General features: G+C 37.7%; 1 protein-coding gene and 1 pseudogene across 1 annotated transcript in view; one reads left to right on the top strand and one right to left on the bottom strand.

Annotated features, from left to right (window-relative positions):
- Positions 1–26,287, bottom strand: part of LOC145535589 (uncharacterized) — a 263,139-nt gene that overhangs the window by 164,437 nt on the left and 72,415 nt on the right. The gene's annotated exons all lie outside the window — the stretch shown is intronic.
- Positions 8,373–10,834, top strand: LOC145536462 (DNA repair nuclease/redox regulator APEX1 pseudogene; annotated as a pseudogene).

Here is a 26,287-nt window from a genome sequence, read left to right as displayed (position 1 = left end):
TTCCTTTTCCTATTTAGAACCAGGCTGTTGTTTCATGTCCAGTTCTAACTGTTGCTTCCTGACCTGCATACAGATTTCTCAAGAGGCAGCTCAGGTGGTCTGGTATTCCCATCTGTTTCAGAATTTTCCACAGTTTGTAGTGATCCACACAGTCAAAGGCTTTGGCGTAGTCAATAAAGCAGAAATAGATATTTTTCTGGAACTCTCTTGCTTTTTCGATGATCCAACGGATGTTGGCAATTTGATCTCTGGTTCCTCTGCCTTTTCTAAATCCAGTTTGAAGATCTGGAAGTTCATGGTTCACATACTGTTGAAGCCTGGCTTGGAGAATTTTGAGCATCGGTTTGCTAGTGTGTGAGATGAGTGCAATTGTGCAGTAGTTTGAGCATTCTTTGGCATTGCCTTTTTTTGGGATTGGAATGAAAACTGACCTTTTCCAGTCCTGTTGCCATGGCTGAGTTTTCCAAATTTGCTGGCATATTGAGTGCAGCACTCTCACAGTATCATCTTTGAGGATTTGAAATAGTGCAACTGGAATTCCATCACCTCCACTAGCTTTGTTCATAGTGATGCTTCCTAAGGCTCACTTGACTTCACATTCCAGGATGTCTGGCTCTAGGTGAGTGATCATACCATCGTGATTATCTGGGTCATGAAGATCTTTTTTGTACAGTTCTTCTGTGTATTCTTGCCACCTCTTCTTAATATCTTCTTCTTCTGTTAGGTCCATACCATTTCTGTCCTTTATTGAGCCCATCTTTTAATGAAATGCTCCCTTGGTATCTCTAATTTTCTTGAGGAGACCTCTAGTCTTTCCCATTCTATTGTTTTCCTCTATTTCTTTGCACTGATCACTGAGGAAGTCTTTCTTATCTCTCCTTGCTATTCTTTGGAACTCTGCATTCAAATGGATATATCTTTCCTTTTCTCCTTTGACTTTTGCTTCTATTGTCTACATGACACTAATCTAAAATTATCTCATTTACCTACGCTTTGTTTGTCTATTATGTATTTGTCTCATTTCAGAATGTATAGTCAGGTTCCTTGTCAGTTTTGCTCCCCACAACATCTCCAGTGCCAAGTGTAGTAGTATAGAACCTGACACATAGCAGGTACCCAATACACAAGTGTAACTTTTTGAATGATTTAATGAATATTTCAGGACATGAGAAATGGCAATTTGTAAAAATATTTTGGATATTAAGAGAGAAAACAATCTTCACTAAGATGCAAAATACCACTGGGTGTAGAAATGTCTCATTTACAAACTGTGGTAAAAATGGGTAGTAGGAATAGGGAGAAGGGGAAGGAGCTCAGAAATGCCAGTGTTAACACTCTGCTTGCCATAACTCTACTGATACTTCAGACAGAATTATAGGCAGCAAACTAGCTTGGGCATCACTGCAACTACACACTTTACAAATGGACTTTGCATCAGTTAATTCTCTATTACTAAAGATTATTGTTGTAGGTTGGGTCATGGTCTTACATTTAATTAATCTGAGGTTAAAGATTTGCATGGCTGGATGTACTAATTCAGAGTAATCAAGTATTGATTGTTTCTTTTACCAACAATGAAATAACAATAGTCAGCTTTTATTCAGTGCCCCGAGTCTTCTCAAATCCCAGAATAACAGTGAATAGTTCATTTAAGCAGTTGCAGTGTGAGGCACAGTTGAAATATTATTCCTAAATTTTAAAACAAATAAAAACTCAGTTTGTTCAATATCTTGTAATAACCTATAATGAAAAAGAATTTAAAAAGAATATATATATATATATGTATGTATATAGCTGAATCAATTTGCTGTACATCAGAAACTAACACAATATTGTAAATCAACTCTCATTCAATTAAAAAAAGAACTCAGTTTGTCACTTATTACAATCAGAAGTTTTCTTCAGAATGTGAAAGCTCAAATTGAAGATTTCTCTCTGCCTTCATTAGTTCTATCATACACCAAGCCTGAGAATCTTTGCTTAACAAAGCACAAAATTTATACTTTGGGAAATGACTATATTTCCAACTTTAAATGAGAGAAATAGCCCAACCCTTGGTATGGATGGAGAAATTGACTCCTTCTCCTAAGTTCCACTGCTCCCAATACACAGCTCTCACCCAAAGCCCCTTATTTATAGTTTCTCAGAGTCCTGTCTCTAAAACCATCCAATGTTCCACGACAATCCAATATAATGAATTCACACTCTGCACAAGGCTTTCTGCAAAATGCATGTAGAAATTACTCAGAATAGTCTCTGTCTTCAAGTAGTTGATAATCCAACAGCCATCAGAGAGATTAAAAAAAAAAGTCTCTATATAACACTAGGAAGTTTATGCTAGTTAGCAAGGAAAATGTTAACAATTTTCCAGGGAAGGTATATTCTATTCTTGATGCTCTGCTCTTTTACTTTTATACATTCTCCCTGAGTAATTATATTCATGACTCAACTTCTATTATTGTCAACATGGTGATGGATTCCAGATCTGTCTATCCAGTCCAGATCTCACCATCTGTATTTGTAAATCTTTAGTGACCAGCTTCAGTCCCCTGGAAGATCCTGAAGTTTATGAAACATCCAAACTCAAATTCATTAATGCCTCTCACTCTTCTCCTTCCTAAACTTTCCTTCTCTGCAAATGGGTTAACCATGTTCCCAAAACCACATCTCCCCAGCCAGAAACCTTAGAATCACCCTCTATGCCTCACTCTGGTTTATCCCTCAACATCAGGCCTCAACAACACTATCTTTCTACCTCACAGGATGCCTCAGAGGACGCAACTCCCTCTGCTCTACATCCATGTTGCTACCATCACTGCCTCATCCATTCATGTTCATGAACTCGGTGGTTATTCACACCTGGATTTCAGTCTTAGCTCTGCCTTTTCCAGTTGGTGGCCTTGGGCAACTACTTATTTTCTGCCTCAGTTTCCTCAATGAAAAAATGGGGATAATAATATTCCTTATACGTCACATGGCTGATAGAAATCTTTGGAAAAAGCAATGTATATATAGCACTTTACAGAGCACCTAATACATAGTAGGTGTTCAATAAACTATAATTGCAATTATTATTGTAATATAAGACCTACAGACTGGTTCTGATCTACCTTCAGAGCCTCATTTCTCATTTTCCACTCCATCTTTGCCCCAATTCTATACTGAAGCCTCATCAGATTTTGTATGATTCCCTGAACCCATGGAACCCTTTCGCATCCTGTATCCCACTGCATTTTCTGTTCCCTCTGTCTCAAATGTTCTCAGTGTCTTACCATTATTCAGTGCTCTTATTCATCTTGAAATTTTACATACCTTAAGTTCACACTCAGATGTTATCTTCTTAGTGATTGATTCCCTATATCTATTTGCCATACTTCCCTCTGTATTTCTACAGGACACACACACACACGCACACACACACGGAGAAGGACAGTTCAGTTCAGTCACTCAGTCGTGTCCAACTCTTTGCAACCCCATGAACCGCAGCACGCCAGGCATCCCTGTCTATCACCAACTCCTGGAGTTTACACAAACTCATGTCCATTGAGTCGGTGATGCCATCCAACCATCTCATCCTCCGTCGTCCCCTTCTCCTCCTGCCCTCAATCTTTCCCAGCATCAGGGTCTTTTCAAATGAGTCAGCTCTTCGCATCAGGTGGCCAAAGTATTGGAGTCTCAGCTTCAACATCAGTCCTTCCAATGAACACCCAGGACTGATCTCCTTTAGGATGGACTAGTTGGATCTCCTTGCAGTCCAAGGGACTCTCAAGAGTCTTCTCCAACACCACAGTTCAAAAGCATCAATTCTCCTGCGCTCAGCTTTATTTATAGTTCAACTCTCACATCCATACATGACTATTGGAAAAACCATAGCCTTGACTAGATGGACCTTGGTTGACAAAGTAATGTCTCTGCTTTTTAATATGCTGTCTAGGTTGGTCATAACTTTCCTTCCAAGGAGTAAGTGTCTTTTAATTTCATGGCTGCAATGACCATCTGCAGTGATTTCAGAGCCCCTCAGAATAAATTCAGCCACTGTTTCCCCATCGATTTGCCATGAAGTGATGGGACTGGATGCCATGATCAGTACTATATCATATTACAATTTTTTTTAAATTATCTGTTTTCAAGTCGGTTTCCTATTTGTGATGAACTCTCAGGTCACTTTGGTCCTCGTTTCTAAGGTAATATCTTACACAGAGTTGATGTGCAGTAACTGGTCTTTTAAAGAAACACTTCCTAGCTGAGATAACCTGGACACGCTTCATTGAAGGGTATTTTAATGGGAAAAGGGAGCAGAATGAAAAAGACAATTTTTTTTTTTCTCAATCCTGTCGTCATCTCTCTGAAATGCTATCAGCACTTCCATCATCACACTATCATCCACCCCGACAAAACCAAACCTCCCTACCCTTAAACAACAAGCCCTCTGACCGATTGAAGAAACCCTGGTGTCTGCTAATTGAGCTTGAATGATGTGTTCATGTAGTGGCAGGAAGGAAACAGCTGGGTTCAGATTGTAGAGGACCTTGAATTTTGAATTTGAAGTTTGGACTTCACCCAGTAGATAATAAGGTGCCATTGGACACTGTGTGGGAGGGTATACCATGATTCAAAAGGTATTTTTAGGAGATTTCCATGGATGGTATCTTCCCTGGACTTCCTTGGTGGCTTAGATGGTAAAGCATCTGCCTACAATGCGGGAGACCCAGGTTTAATCCCTGGGTCGGGAAGATCTCCTGGAGAAGGAAATGGAAACCCACTCCAGTATTCTTGCCTGGAAAATCCCATGGACGGAGGAGCCTGTTAGGCTACAGTCCATGGAGTTGCAAAGAGTTGGACACGTCTGAGCAACTTCACTTTCACTTTCATGGATGGGATGTACAGAAGTTTATTAAAGAATAAAGTCAATTCTTAGAGGGACAGAAGAGAAGAAAGGGACCAACATTTGTGGGAAATATCTAGGTGGCAGTCATTATTGCAAAAGCACTTTATATATATACATATAAAATCTCATTCAATCGTATCAATAATAAATCCACCATAAAATACTATCACTAATTCTAAATTGAGGAAGTAGTGGTTTAGGGTGGTTAAAGAACTTGCAAAAGTAAAAAGGTGGTAAATAGAAGAGCTGGGACTCCAATTCTAGTCTGCTTGATATTAAAGTCTAGATTGGATATTCTTGACTTATTTATGTACCCTGGAAGCACTTGAGGACAGAAATTCAACAAAATGAAAAAATAACCTATGGAATGGGAGAAGGTATTTGCAAACCATCTATCTGATAAGGGGTTAGTATCCTACATATATTTATATGTAAATATATATATGAAAAGTGAAAGCATTAGTCACTAAATCTTGTCCAACTCTTTGTGACCTCATGGACTATAGCCCACCAGGCTCCTCTGTGTCCACAGAATTCTCCAGGCAAGAATATTGGAGTTGGTTGCCATTCCCTTCTCCAGGGGGTCTTCCTGACCCAGGGATTGAACCCAGGTCGCCCACATTGCAGGCAGACTCTTTACCGACTGAGCCACCAGGGACGACCTATATATGTAAATATATAAAATTTATATCTAACATAAAAAACTATATATATATATATATATATATATATATATATGTAAAACTCATACAACTGAATAGCAAAAAAAGTGACTGAAAAAAAAATCTTAGTATAAACACTTCTTCAAAGAAGACATACAGATTGTTGACAGTTACATGAAAAACTGCTCAGTGTCACTAATCATCAGGGAAATCTGAAGCTAAATCACAATAAGATACCACCTCACACTTCTCAGAAAGACTATTAGCAAAAAAGGCAAGGGATAAGTACTGGCAAGGATACAGAGAGAACTAACAGAACCCTGGTACTCTGCTGATAGGAATGTAAATTGGCACAATCATTTTTGAAGATAGTATGAAGGTTCCTCAAAATATTAAAAATAGAACTACTTTATGATCCAGCAATCCTACTTCTGGGTAAAAATCCAAAGAAAAGAAATCCGTATCTCAAAAAGAGTCTACACTCCTGTTCTGTGCTGTGCTTAAGTCACTCAGATGTGTCTGACTTTTTGCGAACCCATGGACTGTAGGCACCTCTGTCCATGGGGATACTCCAGGCAAGAATAGTGGAGTGGGCAGCCATTCCCTTCTCCAGGGGATCTTCCCAACCCAGGGATCGAACCTGGGTCTCCCACATTACAGGCAGATTCTTTACCATCTGAGCCACCTGGGAAGCGCATAGCTACAGTATTGAATACTTGAAATTTGCTTAAAAGGAAGATCTTAAGTATTCTTACAGAAAGAATGGAGGAAAAGGAGGGAGGGAAAGAAAGTGAGAGGGAGGGAAGAAGGAATGACAGGGAAAATGGCAACTTTGTGAGGTGGTAAGTATGTTAAATAACTTGACTGTGCTATTTCACAATGCAGGCATATATCAAAACATCAAAGTGTACACCTTAAATATATACAATTTTTAATTTGTCAATTATCCCTCAATAAAGATGGAAAAGCAAACTCTCCAAAAACCTCATTCTAGGTGAAAGAAGTCATATACAGAAGAGTAAATGATGCTTTTGAACTGTGGTGTTGGAGAAGACTCTTGAGAGTCCCTTGGACTGCAAGATGATCCAACCAGTCCATCCTAAAGGAAATCAGTCCTGAATATGCATTGGAAGGACTGATGCTGAAGCTGAAACTCCAATCCTTTGGCCATCTGATGCAAAGAACTGACTCATTGGAAAAGACCCTGATGCTCGGAAAGATTGACAGGAAGAGAAAGGGACGACAGAGGATGAGATGGTTGGATGGCATCACCGACTCGATGGACATGAGTTTGAGCAAGCTCTGGGAGTTGGTGATGGACAGGGAAGCCTGGTGTGCTACAGTTCATGGGGTTGCAAAGAGTCAGACACGACTGGGCTACTGAACTGAACTGAAATACTATACAATTCCACTAATATGAAATTCTAGAAAAGGCAAATTTAATCTATGGTGACAAAAAGCAGATCAATGATTCCCAGATCAATGAGATTGGGGATAGGGCAGAATTGACCAGGAATGGGCAAAAAAATCTATCTTAAGGGGTTATGGAAACATCCTAAGTCTTGAATAGTGGTGGTGATTTTTATGGCTTATGTATTTGTCAAAACTCATTAATGTATGTACTTAAAATGGGTGCATTTTATTGTATGGAATTATACCTAAATAAAGTTGATTTAAGAAGAAACAAAAAATGTCTTTCAGTTCCCTCAAAATTTGTCGCACAAATTTTCCAATTTAAATTTAGTAGTTCATTAGAAGAAATGCCAGGAGAGTTACTTTTAAGTGAAAAAGGATTATGTGAAAATATCATGATACTTATTTAGAAATATCCCAGTTTTATAAATGCACACTTATTTGGTATCTCAGAATCAACAGTTTTGTCACTTAGTACCTTTTTCTTTTTATGGTAATGGATCTAATACATTCTATTCACATTTTATTCTGTATATCCAAAGCAAAACATAAAGAGCATCTGATTAAAGACAAGTTTAATCATCTAAGTGTCCAATGTACTTGTTAGGGGTGCTTTGACTTTAAGGTAAGAAATGCAGAATGCTTTCCAAGTTTGTTAATTAATAGCATCCCTAGACAAATATCTTCTTACTGCTGTGCCTGATTGCTAAATCTCTCTGCTTCAAGGCAACAGATGGCTTAACTTCTCCCAGAATTAAAAAGGAAATAATCTAGAATTCCTTGTGATTCAAGGCACTAAATTTAATCAGGTTATCCTATTTTATAAGTTACAAATATCCTAGAAAAAATGAAGATGATCAAAATGGAAATGAATGGTTGCTATCTTCTAATCGTGTGAGTAGTGTGTAATAGTCTTTATAGTACCAGTTGATGAAATACTGCTACCATAAAATCAGCATGTACTAAACCCAACCAAAGCCTCCAACAGTTTCTCCTCATGAACTTTTTCTTGTGAAAGCAATCTTCCTCTCTGGGCTTAGAAGATAATACAGATTGCAGAGTTCCTTGAGCAGTCTTTAATAAGTCTGATTCAAAAGTAAGCGTAACAAAATTCTTTTCTAGACATTTCATCTTAAGGTTCATTTGGTTCAGACAACTGTTTTGGATTGCTCCAGATTATATGAGTTCTGTGCACTAACACTATTTAAATATCAGTCTAGGCAATATTAAAAAATTTTTTCTTCTTTACAATGAGTTGTATGTCAGCATGTCATATGGTCCCCTCTAGATTGAAAGCCATCAAAGACAGGAATCAAAATGCCTGCATCCATTGTATTATAAAAACACACTGCTCATAGATCCTCATCAAATGCTTAATTATTAACACTATCTGAAAATCTGCCTGTTGTATGGGATATGCCAGACCAACGTGGCCTTATAAAGTAGAGCCTGTTCCATATTGGTATTTTCTTTACTTTTTATTAAAGTATTTAAGTATTGATTTACAATGTTGTGTTAGTTTCAGGTGCACAGCAGAGTGATTCAGTTATACATATATACATATTAATATTTCCTATTGTCATTCTACTCACTCAAATCTTTGTCTATTACTATATAACTAAAGTCAGGCAGGCTGCTTGCAAAAAAAGGCCTGTTTTTTTTTTTTTTAACACAAATATCTCTCCAAATCTCTGTCATCTGTATCTCTTTCCGATGTTCTGGCCTTTCCACTGCATTTTCCAAGAAATTCTCTTTGAATAGAGATTAATTTTTAGTTTGGAAGCACATTTTAATATTCTCTATTATTTCACAGTATCTTACAGTTCTTTAGTTACACGATTTTAGAATTACTTGTTTTGTGACACAGAAACAGGGAATCAAAATTTCTAAAAAATCAAGGAAAATAAGTCGCAGCATCTTATACCAACTGCATACGTCATTCTCTACTCTATCCCCACCCACCAACATACACACAGACACAAAATCCCAACCTGTAGCACAACTATCTAACAGTTGATATTTTGGTAGAGAGAGGAGACAAGTATACTAAAAAGAAAGGAAGAGGGTACATTATATTTTAATAATGTGACAAGGTCTAAGCAACAAAATTATTAAATATTTGGGTTATGTAAAGCAGTCATCCTCAGCCTATCTGTGAGCCTCACCCCATCCCTGATCTATATCCCAGAGGGTATGAGATGACAAGAAGCTTGGAAATGGAGTAAAAGATGAGGTTGGCCTTAGGCACCATCTGGCATCCACATGACATAAAACTAGGAGCCACATGCTTATCACACATGCTTTTCTCACAAAGGAGTATCAGTCATAATTCATTTTGTTTGCGGGTCACCATTTCAAATTATATGATCTCTTACAGTTACAATCGTCATACTTAATCTCTAGTGATATACCGACTAAGCCTTATTATCATAGAATTTGTCCTGTTTTCCAGTAGAAAATGGTTTTTAAATGGCTATTTGTTTTTGGTAGATTTCTTGATTTTGCTAACCCCATAAGACACTGGGGATGATGGATGAGAATAATTCTTCTAACAGTTTCCACAGTGATATACATACATTATGCACTCTTATAATGATGGTTTTGGAAGATAAAAATCACCCCTCCCCTTGGAGGCTAACTCGATTGTATGCATTTTAAAAATGGTTCTCTTTCTTATGACTATAAAAGCAATACATTTCAATGAAAAAAAATCAAACAATTTAAATATGAGTAAAACTGGGAGAGAAAGAATCATGCAGTCTGGGTGGTAGAGAGACAGCTAGGTTCAAGAATATCTGATATGGATTCTTTGTGCTGGATTAAGGAAGAGCCAGACAGGGACTGAAGCAGGCAAGGCGATCAAAATACTGCTTCAGTGGGCGACGTGGAACTGGTGCAGAAGGGCATTCGTTACAGTGATGCCTGAAACATAGGAAAAAGGGAGTAGTGGTCGAAGAAGGGGAAGAGCCCAAGACCGAGCCAGAGGCCAAGAAGGGTAAGGCAGGAGCAAAAAAGAGGCAGCAAGAGAGGGTGCAGTTCTGTATGAAGACCCCCCCGCCCAGATCAGAAAACCTCACCCAGTGGCAAATCAGCCACACTCAAGTTCTGCTCATGGAATGTGGATGGGCTTCAAACCTGGATTAAGAAGAAAGGTTTAGATTGGGTAAAGGAAGAAGCCCCAGATACCCTGTGCCTCCAAGAGACCAAATGTTCAGAGAACAAACTACCAGTTGAACTTCAAGAGCTGTCTGGGTTATCCCATCAGTACTGGTCAGCTCCTTCAGACAATGAAGGGTACAGTGGTGTGGGCCTCCTCTCCCGTCAGTGCCCACTCAAAGTCTCCTATGGCATTGGTGAGGAAGAACATGATCAGGAAGGCTGAATGACTGTGGCTGAATATGATGCATTTGTGCTGGTGACAGCCTATGTGCCAAATGCAGGAGGAGGTCTGGTACACCTGAAGTACCGCCAGCACTGGGATGAAGCCTTTTGCAGATTCCTGAATGGTTTGGCATCCCACCAGCCCCTTGTGCTATGTGGGGACCTCAATGTGGCTCATGAAGAAATTGCCCTTTGCAACCCAAAGGGAAATAAAAAGAATGCTAGCTTCACTCCACAAGAGCTGCAGGGCTTCGAGAAACTGCTGCAGGCTGTGCCACGCAATGACGGTTTCCGGCACCTCTACCCCAACATGGCCTATGCCTACACCTTTTGTATCTATATGACGAATGTGCAATCCTAAAACATTGGTTGGCGCCTTGATTATTTTTAGTTATCTCAGTCTCTGTTGCCTGCATTGTGTGACAGCAAAATTTGTTCCAAGGCTCTGCACAGTGACCACTATCCCAATACCCTATACCTAGCCCTATGACACCTCTCCCAAATCGCACTGAGCCTGGGAAATAAGCCCACCAAGCTAGCTTTAAATTTCTTACCCCCTAACTTCTTTAATAACTGCTCTCTAGAGAAATCTGCACTGTATTTCCCTTCTAAACTACGGAATCCTTTAACCAGGCTTCTAATAACAGATGTTAAGTTCTCAAGGAAGGTGTTTGTGTAGGGGTGGTGCTTTTTTTCTTTCTTTTTTTTACATTAAACAGAAGCTATTGATATTTCCTTTGAAATGTCCATATGAAAGAGTCATAGTTTTAAAAAAATCTGATATGATATACAAACCATGGAAGGAAAAAACAGTGATTTTATATTTGAAAGAATTATTTGGATGTGGTTATGTCAATATGCTTCCATCAAAATAGTCATGTCAGGCAGTCATATCAAAACATTCTGCTTTGAGAGGGAAACTAGTGAAACACAAGAGGGAAAGTACAGGGTAAGACATGATAAAGGAGGCATGTTCTTGAGAGGTCTATGTCATTTTGATCAATGTTGGGGAAGCTAGAAAAAGGATCTGATAAGCAGCTAAAGTATAATTGAGATTTCATTCATTTTAAAAATCAAATTCTGCATAAGATTTTAAGACATTTATAAACCATGTGTAGAGAAGACTCTACACATGGACATCACCAGATGGTCAACAATGAAATCAGACTGATTATATTCTTTGCAGCCAAAGATGGAGAAGCACTATATAGTCAGCAAAAACAAGACTGGGAGCTGACTGTGGCTCAGATCATGAACTCCTTATTGCCAAATTCAGACCGAAATTGAAGAAAGTGGAGAAAACCACCAGACCATTCAGGTATGACCTAAATCAAATCCCTTATGACTATGCAGTGGAAGTGAGAAATAGATTTAAGGGACTAGATCTGATAGACAGAGTGCCTGATGAACTATGGACAGAGGTTCGTGACACTGTACAGGAGACAGGAATCAAGACCATTTCCAAGAAAAAGAAACGCAAAAAAGCAAAATGGCTGTCTGTTGAGGACTTACAAATAGCTGGGAAAAGAAGGGAAGTGAAAAGCAAAGGAGAAAAGGGAAGGTATACCCATTTGAATGCAGAGTTCCAAAGAATAGCAAGGAGAGATAAGAAAGCCTTTCTCAGCAATCAATGCAAAGACATAGAGGAAAACAATAGAATGGGAAAGACTAGAGGTCTCTTTAAGAAAATTAGAGATACCAAGGGAACATTTTATGCAAAGATGGGCTCAATAAGGGACAGAAATGGTATGGACCTAACAGAAGCAGAAGATATTAAGAAGAGGTGGCAGGAATACACAGAAGAACTGTACAAAAAAGATCTTCATGACCCAGATAATCACAATGTTGTGATTATTCACCTAGAGGCAGACATCCTGGAATGTGAAGTCAAGTGGGCCTTAGGAAGCATCACTACGAACAAAGCTAGTGGAGGTGATACAATTCCAGTTGAGCTATTTCAAATCCTCAAAGATTATGCTGTGAAAGTGCTGCACTTAATATGCCAGCAAATTTGGAAAACTCAGCCATGGCCACAGGACTGGAAAAAGTCAGTTTTCACTCCAATCCCAAAAAAGGCAATGACAAAGAATGGTCAAACTACTGCACAATTGCACTCATCTCACACGCTAGTAAAGTAATGCTTAAAATTCTCCAAGCCAAGCTTCAGCAATACGTGAACCGTGAACTTCCAGATGTTCAAGCTGGTTTTAGAAAAGGCAGAGGAACCAGAGATCAAATTGCCAACATCCGCTGGATCATCGAAAAAGCAAGAGAGTTCCAGGAAAACATCTTTCTGCTTTATTGACTATGCCAAAGCCTCTGACTGTGTGGATCACAATAAACTGTGGAAAATTCATAAAGAGATGGAAATACCAGACCACCTGAGCTGCCTCTTGAGAAATCTGTATGCAGATCAGGAAGCAACAGTTAGAACTGGACATGGAACAACAGACTGGTTCCAAATAGGAAAAGGAGTATGCCAAGGTTGTATATTGTCACCCTGCTTATTTAACTTATATGCAGAGTACATCATGAGAAACGCTGGGCTGGAGGAAGCACAAGCTGGAATCAAGATTGCTGGGAGAAATATCAATAACCTCAGATATGCAGATGGCACCACCCTTATGGCAGAAAGTGAAAAAGAACTAAAGATCCTCTTGATGAAAGTGAAAGAGGAGAGTGAAAAAGTTGGCTTAAAACTCAACATTCAGAAAACTAAGATCATGGCATCCAGTCCCATCACTTTATGGGAAATAGATGGGTAAACAGTGGAAACAGTGGCTGACTTTATTTTGGGGGGCTCCAAAATCATTGCAGATGGTGATTGCAGCCATGAAAATAAGAGACGCTTACCCCTTAGAAGGAATGTTATGACCAACCTAGATAGCATATTGAAAAGCAGAGACATTACTTTGCCAACAAAGGTCCATCTAGTCAAGCCTATGGTTTTTCCAGTGGTCATGTATGGATGTGAGATTTGGATTATATAGAAAGCTGAGCGCAGAAGAATTGATGCTTTTGAACTGTGGTGTCGGAGAAGACTCTTGAGAGTCCCTTGGACTGCAAGGAGATCCAACTAGTCCATCCTAAAGGAAATCAGTCCTGAATATTCATTGGAAGGACTGATGTTGAAGCTGAAACTCCAATACTTTGGCCACCTCATGCAAAGAGTTGACTCATTGGAAAAGACCCTAATGCTGGGAAGGATTGGGGGCAGGAGGAGAAGGGGACGACAGAGGATGAGATGGTTTGATGGCATCACCAAATCAATGGACATGGGTTTGCGTGGACTCCGGGAGTTAGTGATGGACAGGGAGGCCTGGCGTGCTGCAGTTCATGGGGTCGCAAAGAGTCGGACACGACAGAGCAACTGAACTGAACTGAAATCATATTTCAAAATGCTGAATTATATTCAAAAATATTAATTGATTTTATAACAAATTAATAACTACTCATTGCTAGACACTGTTCATTACTCTTTATGTATATTACATCATGTAATTATCATAGGAGCCCAGAGTATTAGTTACTATCCTAGTTACAGTTAATAAAGGAAAACCATGGGCTCAGAGAGGTTACAGAATTACAAGGTCATGCATGTGTGCTAAGTCACTTCAGTCGTGTCTGACTCTTTTGTGACACTATGGACTGTAGCCTGCCAGGCTCCTCTGTCCATGGGATTCTCCAGGCAAGAATACTTGAATGGATTGCCATGCCCTCCTCAAGGGGATCTTCCTGACCCAGGGATAGAACCCCATCTCTTATGTCTCCTGCACTGGCAAGCAGGTTCTTTACCACTAATGCCCCTGGGCGGGGGGCTTCCCTGGTGGCTCAGACAGTAAAGAATCTGCCTGCAATGTGGAAGACTTGGTTTGATCCATGGGTTGGAAAGATCCCCTGGAGGAGGGCATGGCAACCCACTCCAGTGTCCTTGCCTGAAGAATCCCCATGGACAGAGCAGCCTGGTGGGCTACAGTCTATGGGGTCAGAAAGTGTCAGACACAACTGACTAAACACAGCACAGCGCCACCTGGGAAGCCCTGAACTACAAGGTTATATGTAATTAAAAGGTTATCATAGGTACATAGCACTGATTCATCTCATAAAAAAATAGGAACTTATTTTGATGTACTTTCTCATATAGTTACTATATCTTATAAATACATTTCTAGGTTTAGCCTATTCTTTCTGTAATACGGCAAAAAAAAAAGTATCATTTAAATTGAAAGTGAAAAAAAAAAAGCCTTAAACATTCATAAATGATTAGTAGGAACATAACAGGAATATAATTATATTGCAAGATTTCTACACATGTAGAATGATACAATTGCTTTCCATAGTCATTGGCCTCTTTTTTCAGCAGAAATATGTCAATATTAAATCACAGTGAAGTAACTGATTGTATTATAACCTAAAGCTAAAAGTATATTATACAATTAAATATATTTAAGTCCTCTTTTTAAAGCGTAATTTCCACCTGAATATCTTTAACAGTCCCTACACCTAGCAACAGATAGTTCAAATGTGAAGCAATATCATTTTTCAATTTTGGTAGTTGAATTATTTTATATATGAGGTTGTGTAAAACAGAAATTGTAGCTTTAAAACCCATAATTTTGTGAATGTGTGGGTGCAAATAACTTTATTTTTTCCATTAAATACTTGTATAGATTGTTCCTATATGAAAATCATTACTATAATTTATAAATAACATTAATATAATCAACACAATTCTGTACATTCTGATATTTTTCATGCATTGAATTTATTCCAGCATGCTAAATCAAGCAATTTAACAAACTAAACACATACTTTATCTTGATGAATAGTATTACACAGATCTACTCCAATGTATTACAATATAACCATTATTATCAAATATATTCTCCACATTTATTTAAAAGCTATGCAATGTAATAGTTAGAACAAGGCAGATGTACATTTGAATATTGGCTCTGCCACTGAGTAGCTGTTATGTCACTGGAAAAGCTCTTTAACATCTTTAAGGTTGAGTTTCTTCCTCCATAAAAATAGGGATAAAAATAACTACTACACAATGTTGTTGTGAAATTGCTGTTAAATAAGTTTACATACACGACAGTGTTTGGCCCAGAGCAGGCACTCAGTGAATGTAAGTATACTTCCTTTCTCAAAATATTACATGACTATTTGGGAATGGGGTGGTTCCAAGTATTCAGTTAAAAAGGCTTATCTCTGTGTTTTAATATAACTACCCTATATAAGCAACCAGTTCTCAACATTGTTTAAAAGCAGTTAGTACAAAAAATACATGTTAACTATTCTTTGTCAATTGTCACAAGAATTTAGTGACATGCTTTTGGGATTGGACTAAAAAACCACAGGTTTTCTTCAAAATGACTATGAATGTGCATGCAGTTGAAGGATGGTAACAATAAAAAAAGGAATGCTGGGTCATTAGGTCCATCTTCTGGATTTTCCATGGTTTAAAAAGATAGATAAAATAATTATTACACAAATCACTTGGGTGCTGTGATGAGAGAATGAGATTAGGAAGGAGCTTTACTACCAGCCTATAAATGTGTCATAAAAGTACAGTCATTTTATTGTTTTTTTCTATTTCAAGCAGCTGTCATTTTAGTCATATGTGTTTTCTGCTATCCATGATACGTAACTATGTATTTTCAGTATTTCCAACCAATTAACAGGCCAGGAAAGTAAAAGGCAGAATTTCCTAAGTCCAAACTCAAAGTTTTTAAGAGGCTAATGCAATTTTTTAAAATTCATTTAAGTAATAAAAAGTCACTTGATTCATGTTTATGTCTCTTAGTCTAACCTAGTGAATTGTAGACATCTTAAAGTGGAAATAATTTCTCAGCCTCTTTTGACAGTTGGTGAATATTTCTGTGTTCTTCATATTAACCAGTGTCTTGACATAAAGTATTACTTATTTTAAAGAACTAGGTCAAAATAATCTTTAATTTTTCTTTCAAAAGGACACTTCAAACTCCCTCTCAGGGTAAATAACACTGTTAATGATGACCTGTACAATTATAAAACATTCAGAATCATTCAATCATGTTATTGAAAAGGGTGGTCGAGATATTGAGAAAAAAAATCAAACTGATTATTGAAGTGCAATGAATGGTTTTTGACTTGCATTGACTTATATCTCAATAATTCTGAGTAAGAAAGACACATAATCTACCTTAAATAAATGCGTTCCTTTGATTATGCCAAGAAATCAACAAAATGACCTCATCAGGTTTGGCTAATAATAGACTAGTGAAGAAATAACTTTGAACAAGTATCCAATACAACCCCAGATAATTTTACACCAAACTCAAAAACATGAATTTTTTAAATTACTATTTAGAAGTTATTTAAAAAGTCTCTTTGGAAGTACAGTCCTATGATTAACTAACTTTTTAGTGGAGAATTTCTATAAAAATAACCTCTCTTGCTACATCTGAGCCAGTGCTCATCTTATTTGTCCTATGCCCAAATTTCAAGAAAACAACGGCACTTACAGGGCCAAAAAGGCAGTTTGAGGTTTACCTTCTCCAAGACTTCAGATGCCAGAGTGCTTTAACATTGCCCAGCTGTTCCAATTACTTCCACATGTCTTAAATTTCCCCTTCATGGCGACCTTGATGTGCCTGTCTAAGGCACAGGTACACTCTCTTGAGTAGGCAGGTCCCTCCCACAGCATAGTTAGTAACTTAGTGGTATAGAATCAATACATCATAAGGATCGTTTGACTCACTTTGGAGGAAGGCAGTTAAACCTGACATCTGTAGTCACAATTACTTTCCAACCAACAGGAATCTTTAAAGCATATCAAAAGATGTCATTCAAATAGTATGGCTACAAATAAATGAATCCCTTTATGAGACTATAAGTTTATATTCCAGTACCAACGCATTGCTTTTTTCCCATTTTAAACCCCAAAATACATTTTTTAAATAGTTCAAACTGGCTGTTTCTAAACTTTTATTTTATTGCACACTAAGCCTTCAGAAATAATTATTCATTGAAAACTAATTTATGTGTAATGTGAGTCTAGGAGATTATCACACTTATCTTACCATTTATTTGAAAATACTTTATTCCAGGAAGACTCCTTCTGTGTCATATTTAATTGCCTTTGAAGCTCCTGCCATTTGAATCTGTCTTCTGGAACATGCATTTCATCATTATTTTTTAGCCTTGTTACATCAATCACCACAACTGCTATAGAAGATTTCTGGGCTGTGAAGTGATAATTTGTTCCAGTGGTATTAATGAGGCAAGCAGTGGTCTTGAGGGAGGTGACAGCCCATTGCTTTACAGACAGCACCAGATTAAGGTGCTGGACAATATACGAGGCTTTAAGCATACACTCTAGAGCCTTTGGAGCGTTTTATAACTTTCCTTATCAAACTTAACATAGAAGAGATACTTCTGACACATTATCTACAATGAGCTAGGCATATCTAATCACCAAGGGGGGGGGAGCATTAATAAGTGTTGCTCAACTTACCTTGAGTTACAGACACATAAGAGAAACTTTGTACTGCTCCCAACTTGAAGGCTCCCTAATGCCTTATAAGCTCTGAATTGGTCTATTTCCATTACCATGGTTGTAATAGCATGTCCCTAGCCACAGAGGAGTCTAATTCCCTGAAGTGCAGCCAATGAAAACTTGTATTTCTGGGAATTAGTTCTCAGAAGTAGGAATGCTGATTTGTTGTTGTTATAATATCATGCTCATGAATACCGCCTCTAGGAAGCAGTACATCTGGAAACAACAGATGGTACATGTGGAAATGGGTTGGATGGAGTATTTTAATACCCACACATCTCTAATTCAGTTCTACAAGTCTGATTTCAATGTTTTCTCAGATTATAGAGTGCTTCAGAATTGGTAAGACAGGCCTAATCCATATTATTGTTACTATCAACAGCACCAGATGAAAGCCTAATGTTGTAATGTCATTGTCTATGAACTCTCATTTGACCACATATATATGCACAGGCAACAATCTGGACTTAGCTTTTAATAACAGAACAGGTCAGCCCAGTGTACTTCCTTATCTCTTTACCAACAACCACAGAACATAAATTTATTTTAAGATGAAACTATCCCAGTGTGCTACTCTCCTTAATATAGGAATGAAATATTTAAGCTCTTTCACACACTGTCTAAACAGTTTATCTCCCTCCACCTTCAAAAGCTACCAGAACTATTATAGTATTGGAGAAATTTCACTTAATATGGTAGGAGAACAGCTTTGCTAGAGAAATACTTCCTTCTTGTGCTTCAAGAAGGCTGAAATAAGATGTTTGAGATATGTTGGCATTTTAAGAAACATACCATATGAATGGTAGGAAAATAACTTTTAGAAGCTTAGAATTTCATATTCTGTACTTTGTGAGTGCAACTTAGCTAGAATTAGGATAATATTGTACCATCTATCAAAAGAAAATGAACTCTCATCATAGATTGGAAGAATTAATATTGTGAAAATGACCATACTACCCAAGGCAATCTACATAACCAATTCAATCCCTATCAAAACACCAATGGCATTTTTTCACAGAACTAGAACTAATAATTCTAAAATTTGTATGAAAACAGCCACAGCAATCTTGAGAAAGAAGAAAAGAGCTGTAGGTATCATGCTTCCTGACTTCAGACTATATTGCAAAACTACAGTAATCAAATCACTATAGTACTGGCATGAAAACAGACACATATATCAATGGAATAGAATAGAGAGTCCAGAATAAACTCACACACTTACGGTGAATTAATCTACAATAAGGGAGATAAGAATATACAATGGAGGAAAAGATACTTTCTTTAGTAACTGGTGTTGGGAAAACTGGACAGCTACATGCAAAGTAATAAAATTAGAGAATTTTCTCACACCATGTACAAAAATAAACTCAAAATGGATTACAGACCTAAATGAAACCATAAAACTTCCAGAAGAGAACATAGTCAGAACACTCTTTGACATGAATTACAACAATATATTTTTGAATCTGTTTCCTAAGGCAAAAGAAATAAAAGCAAGAATAAATGAGATCTAATTAAACTTAGAAGCTATTCCGCAGAAAAGGAAACCATCAATAAAATGAAAAGACAGTCTATTGAATGGGAGAAAACAGATGCAAATAATATGACTGATAGGGATTGATATCCAAAATTTATTAACACTGTATGCAACTCAATATAAAAAAATAAACAATGCAATTAAAAAATGGGCAGAAGATCTGAATAGACATTTTTCAAAAGAAGACATACAGATGACCAACAGGCACATGAAAAGATGCTCAAAATCAATACTAATCAGGGAAATGTAAATCAAAACCACAATAGGATATCACCTCATACTTGTCAGAATGCTTATCATTAAGAAGACCACAAATAACAAATGCTGGCAAACATGTGGAGAAAAGGGAACCCTCATACACTGTAGACGGAAATGTAAATTTGTCTAGCCACTATGGAAAACAGTATGGAAGTTCCTCAAAAAACTAAAAATAGAACTACTATACAATCCGGCAATTCCACTCCTGGGTATAGATCTGGAAAAAAGGAAAACACTTATTCAAAAAGATAGATGCACCCAAATGTTCACAGCTGTATTATTTACAATAGCCAACATATGGAAGAAACCCAAGTGTCCATCAACAGATGAATTGATAAAGGACATGTAGCATATAAATATAAAATGGAATACTATTCATTATTTAAAAAGAATGAAATTGTGCCATTTGTAACAACATGGATGGACCTGGAGGGTATTATGCTTAGTGAAATATGATAGAGAAAGACAAATACTGTATGTTTTCACTTATGTTTGAAATCTAAAAAAGGAAACGAATGAATTTAAAAAACAGAAATAGACTCACGGATATAGAGAACAAATTAATTATTACCAGTGAGAAGAGGGAAGTGGGGAGAGGCAAGATAGAGTAGGGGATTAACAGGTATAAACTACTATGTATGAAGTAAATAAGCCATGGGAATATATTGTACAGCACAGGGAATATAGACAATATTTTATAATAACTTTAAATGGAGAATACTTTATAAAAGTTTTGAATCACTATGTTATACAACTGAAATTAAAATAGACAACTGAAACTAATACTGCAAATCAACTATATTTCAATAAAACATTTTAAAACTCTCAACTATAAGAATAGAAAAAAAATGGATGTTTGTTGAATATTACAAATTGTGGCACAGTGGTAAAGAATCTGCCTGCCAGTGAAAGAGACACAGGAGACGTGGGTTTGAACCTGGGTTGGGAAGATCCCCTGGAGTAGGAAATGGCAACCCACTCAGTATTCTTGCATGGAAAATTCCATGGACAGAGGAGCCTGGTGGGGTCACAAAGAATCGGATATGACTGAGCACAGCACACAGCACAGCACAAATCAACCAATGCACTATTTAATGTGGTACAAAGGAAAGGAAGTCCAATCCAAGTGGCTGAAAGTCACTCCAGATACAAAAAATAAGTGGCAGCCTATTGTCATTTCTATTCAGTACTGTATTCACTTAGATAAAAGGGAAGGGGGAATCTCTATCCTCCCCATCTTGGATCACTTCAGGAACCCCTTAGTTCAATGGGAAGCAGGATCCTAGTCCTTGACCTTTCAACTTGTGGTCAATGGATTCAAATTCTGAGATGAGTTTGCATTGTCTTTCTGGACAGTACAACCTCCTTTGTTGAAGAGGTAGTTATGAGGGGAGAGCAGACAAAAGACTCCATACACTTTTGTATCACAATCACACCCTAAACACATTCAAAGTAACTCTATAATTTATGCCAATGAAGAAAAGACCCTGATGGTGAATAATAAATACACATTAATAAATACACATTGAATACAACAAACAGCATCCAAGACCTTCACCAAAAGCTTGTTATTCTTGTTTGTTCTCCCTCTCTCCTTCCTTTATTTCCTTACTTCTTTCCTTTTTTTCATCTTTCCTTCCTTAGCAAAACAAATTAACACTAAATAAACTGATCTATTATGCAAACATAGTAATTTGCTAAAACATCTTTGACGGATGGTTTAAACATTTTAAACATTCACTATAGTAATGAAATAATACTTTTATTTCTAGTTCAGAAAGAACAGCATAGTGTTTAAAAGCAAACCACTGAAATTGGACTGAGTTCAACTCCAAATTACTAGTTGTGTTACTCTGAGCAAATTACTTCTCCTTTCTTTCTTTATTGGTAAAATAAGGACAATGATGAGACTGACCTCAGTGGGTTACCATGAAAATCAAATGAGTGTGCTCGAGATTGCTGAAGCTCACGAAGATCTATATTTCTTTGTTGTCCTCTTCCTCAAAACACAGGTAGACTCTATTTCTCAACTGTTAGGTATAGCCATGTGACTAGGTTCATGATACTGAAAAGTGGTTAAGTACCACTTTCACGCATAGGCCTTAAAAACCTCCCTCTTGCAACCTTCACTCTTTTTAATCATCCACTGGTTAGACTCCTAGGACTCAGAGGAAATGAGAGCCACAAGATGGAAAGAGTCTCTGTTTTGAATAATTAGAGTTCCTTTCACTGACCCTCACGGAATTGTGATGTGAATGCCAAATAAATATTTATTGTGAGAAGACACCAAAATATTTGATGACTACAATGAGATAATTCATTTAAAGTGTCTATTACAGTGTCTGGTACATCCAAAAAAGTGCTTAATAAAACTTAGTTGCTACTGATAAACCTATTTGCAGAATACCAATGGAAACACAGACATAGAGAACAGACTTATGGACACAGCTAGTGGGGAGGAAGGAGAGGGTGGGATGTATGAAGAGAGTAACATGGAAACATACATTCAGTTCAGTTCAGTCGCTCAGTCGTGTCCGACTCTTTGCGACCCCATGAATCACAGCACGCCAGGCCTCCCTGTCCATCACCAACTCCTGGAGTCTACCCAAACCCATGTCCATTGAGTCAGTGATGCCATCCAGCCGTCTCATCCTCTGTCGTCCCCTTCTCCTCCTGCCCCCAATCCTTCCCAGCAACAGGGTCTTTTCCAATGAGTCAACCCTTTGCATGAGGTGGCCAAAGTATTGGAATTTCAGCTTCAACATCAGTCCTTCCAATGAACACCCAGGACTGATCTCCTTTAGGATGGACTGGTTGGATCTTCTTGCAGTCCAAGGGACTTTCAAGAGTCTTCTCCAACACCACAGTTCAAAAGCATCAATTCTTCGGCACTCAGCTTTATTCACCGTCCAACTCTCACATCCATACATGACGACTGGAAAAACCATAGCCTTGACTAGACGGACCTTTGTTGGCAAAGTAATGGCTCTGCTTTTAAATATGCTATCTAGGTTGATCATAACTCTCCTTCCAAGGAGTAAGCGTCTTTTAATTTCATGGCTGCAATCACCATCTGCAGTGATTTTGGAGCCCAAAAAAATAAAATCTGCCACTGTTTTCCCCATCTATTTCCCATGAAGTGATGGGGCCAGATGCCATGATCTTAGTTTTCTGAGTGTCTAGCTTTAAGCCAACTTTTTCACTCTCCTCTTTCACTTTCATCAAGAGGCTCTTTAGTTCTTCTTCGCTTTCTGCCATAAGGGTGGTGTCATCTGCATATCTGAGGTTATTGATATTTCTCCTGGCAATCTTGATTCCAGCTTGTGTTTCTTCCAGCCCAGCGTTTCTCATGATGTACTCTGCATATAAGTTAAATAAGCGGGTGACAATATACAGCCTTGATGTACTTCTTTTCCTATTTGGAAACATACATTACCATATGTAAAATAGATAGCCAATGGGAATTTGCTGCATGACTCCATGACTCAGGGAACTCAAACCAGGGCTCGGTAACAATCTAGAGGGGTGGGATGGGGAGGGAGTGGGAGAGATGTACAAGTGGAAGGGGACATGGGTAAACCTATGGCTGACTCATGTTGATATTTGGTAGAAACCAACACAATACTGTAAAGCAATTATCCTTCAATTAAAATAAATTTTTAAAAATGTTAGTTACTCTAAGCATTATTGTGGTGATGCTCTTGGAGTGTGTTATGGACTCAATGTTTGTGTCCCCCCAGATTCTTATGTTGAAGCCCTAATCCTAGTTATATTTAGCTATATTTAGAGATAAGGAAATAATTAAGGTTAAATAAGATCATAAGGATGGGTCCTGATCCAATACAACTGATGTCATTATAAGCAGAGACACCAGAAAATATTATACAACTGCTCAAAACAGAAATAAAAACTGAAATCAAATAACAAAATGCTCGTAAACTGTAGTGTCATCAATGAAAAGGTTCATTATCTTCATTAATGATACAAGAATAAGCTAACAAATTTGGCATAACTACTTTAAAATTGATTACTTTAGATACCATCAAGTGTCAACATGAAGATCAGTCTCCTTAGGTGAGATAGTATTATGTATTTTTATTATTCTGGAAAATTAAAATAGAACATGTATAGTATAAAATATTTACCTTGATTATACTTAATTGAAATAATTTTTCTAAAATGGTCATTCAAATTCAAGTTTTAAGAGTGACTATATTCATTTGTTTATGGTCATTGATCCATTCATTCAGTGAACATATGTTGAGCATCCATTGTGTACTAGTCACTATTCTGGGTAGTGGGAATGCAATAGTGGAAAAAACAAAGTCCTTGCCCCCATGGAGCTTTCATTATAGAGGGGACTAGGCAGACACACCATAAAGAAAGAAGCAAGAATTATGAGAACTTCTTTTTGTCCAACTTAAACGGAGCCCTCCTCTTTCCTGGCCTTATTGCTCCAGAATTCTTTAGGACAGTTTTCTCAATCCCTTACTCCTGCCCTCAGGGTTCTAAGTGATACTCTCTGGTTCATTGCTTCCACATCAAGATAATCCTTAATGCATGTACAATGGCATTTGTTTTTCAGTCACTCAGTACAATGGCATAATGCCAACAAAAGTAATTAGCAGCTTGTCAAGAATCCCTTAAAGACCTTGACTCCTTCCTCTCTCACTTGCCCAAGGGCTTATTTTTGCCTTTATTACAGAAAGGGCACTAGTATCTGTTTACTAAATCACAGTTGACACTATAAAGAAAGAATACCACTGCCTGAGTTGAAACCAGTGTCGTAGCCAGTGTGCATTAAACTAAATGACGACTAGAGGTACAAGGTAAATATTTTAAAATAAATAAAAATTTAAAAACAAAGTTGCAAACAGGGACTAATTTGGTCTTAACATTGTATTTACCAGATCCACTGGAGTTTACCATAATCTAAGATCCCTTTCTGGGAAGTCTACTGTCCTTAGGGACTAAGAAATGGTGTCTATTCAGACACCAATTGCTTTCCTCTGTTTTAAATGTTAAAAGCTGCTTTGATGGAAGTCAGCCTATATTCTGTATTTCATTACCAAGAAAGAAGGAATTCTAAGAAAGGTCCAGATACACTGAAGCTCAGAGACACTAGATATCATCTGATCTTCAAATGAATGATTATTCATATTTATATGGCCTCAAAGGGAAAATAATAAGAGCGCACTCCAGGATCCCAGTCTGTGTTGCAATTCTAGCATCAGTAGTTAACTGCTTCACCTGAGGAAGTAGCCCAAACCAGTATTCTTAAACCAAATATATCAGAAAAGTTGTTTAAAATTAAGGCAAAGGAAGGAAAATAGATTCCCACTATGGCTGTGTTATTAAGTAGACAGGCCTATCTGTTTTGAATCTGGGCTGAAGCTCTATCATCTGTTTCTTCTTGTCTGACATGAATATGCTTGGAATCCACTCCTGCCTATACCCTTTGGCTGTGCTTGATCCTCTGGATGCAGTTCTTTCTCCCATCTACACAGACTAACCATGCTTCCATTTGTGTCCTTATCATGGCTGGACTTCTTATATTGCCTCCCAGCTCCCCTGAAATTCCCAACTGTGAGACAGGTCCTCTGGTCTGGACCACTCTGACCTCAAGTTTGCTCAGCAAGATCAGGCATCATCTTGTCCTTCTGTACAGTGATCCACAAAACCTGGCACTTACTCTTAAACTTGAACACTCAGAGGGCAGAATATGTGTCTCTGTAATTCTCTTGGCATAGCACACATTCAGTTAAGTGCTTTTTGATTATGATAACTGAATGTGCTCGAAAGTTCTCATAATGGAAACAAATTAAGTCCCTTCACAATGAAATTTATGAAGGCCTAGCAGATTAATACTACCTCAGAGTGGTGGAAGAAAATGCCTTTTCACCACTAGTAGAAATGAATCACCCTCAACTAATAGTGCAATCTCTTTAAGAACAAGGTAGAAGAGGAAAGAAGATGGGGGAGGAGAAGCACAGAAGACCCTGAATAGCAAAAGCCACATACAGACCTACAGAAAACAAACAAGACTCTTACTAACCCCCACTGCCTTCAACATCCTTGATCTGGATTCACTTGTTAGTACAATTTCCTTGGAAAACTCAGGAGAAAAAACGGCATTGGGTGAGTATTCTATGAACAGGATTGCAAATTGTTTTTACAATAATTGTTTTTTTTCCAATCACTGAAAGTTGCTACATTTTTTTCAAAGCCTAAATTATATACTGCTAAGAGTAAAAAGATCATTCTATGTGTGTGATTTATTTTAGGTTCCTGGGGATCTGACCGTTTCTAACACAGGGCTATAAAGCAACTTCTGTGTTGTTGGCTGTCAAATGTTTTGCAGCAATGATTGAAAGACACTGGATAGGAAGTTTGAAAATTAAAGTTCTCATTATACTGATAATTGATTACATGCAGGATTTTAGATGACCTGGGTAACTACTAAATAATGTCTATCAAACCCTGGGGCTAATTATCTTTTTCCCTTCCATGAATATGCATTACTTTCACGAACACTCAAAATTAGGGAACACATTTGTTTCTGTAAACTGAGCATTGTATTAATAAGAGTTCTACAAGTGAAGGTA

This window comes from Giraffa tippelskirchi, chromosome X, assembly GCF_054371585.1.
Source record: "Giraffa tippelskirchi isolate mGirTip1 chromosome X, T2T-mGirTip1v1.2.pri, whole genome shotgun sequence".
In the NCBI taxonomy this organism is placed as follows: domain Eukaryota; kingdom Metazoa; phylum Chordata; class Mammalia; order Artiodactyla; family Giraffidae; genus Giraffa; species Giraffa tippelskirchi.
Note: the sequence above shows the minus strand (reverse complement) of the source record. Positions and strands in the feature narration are given on the sequence as shown.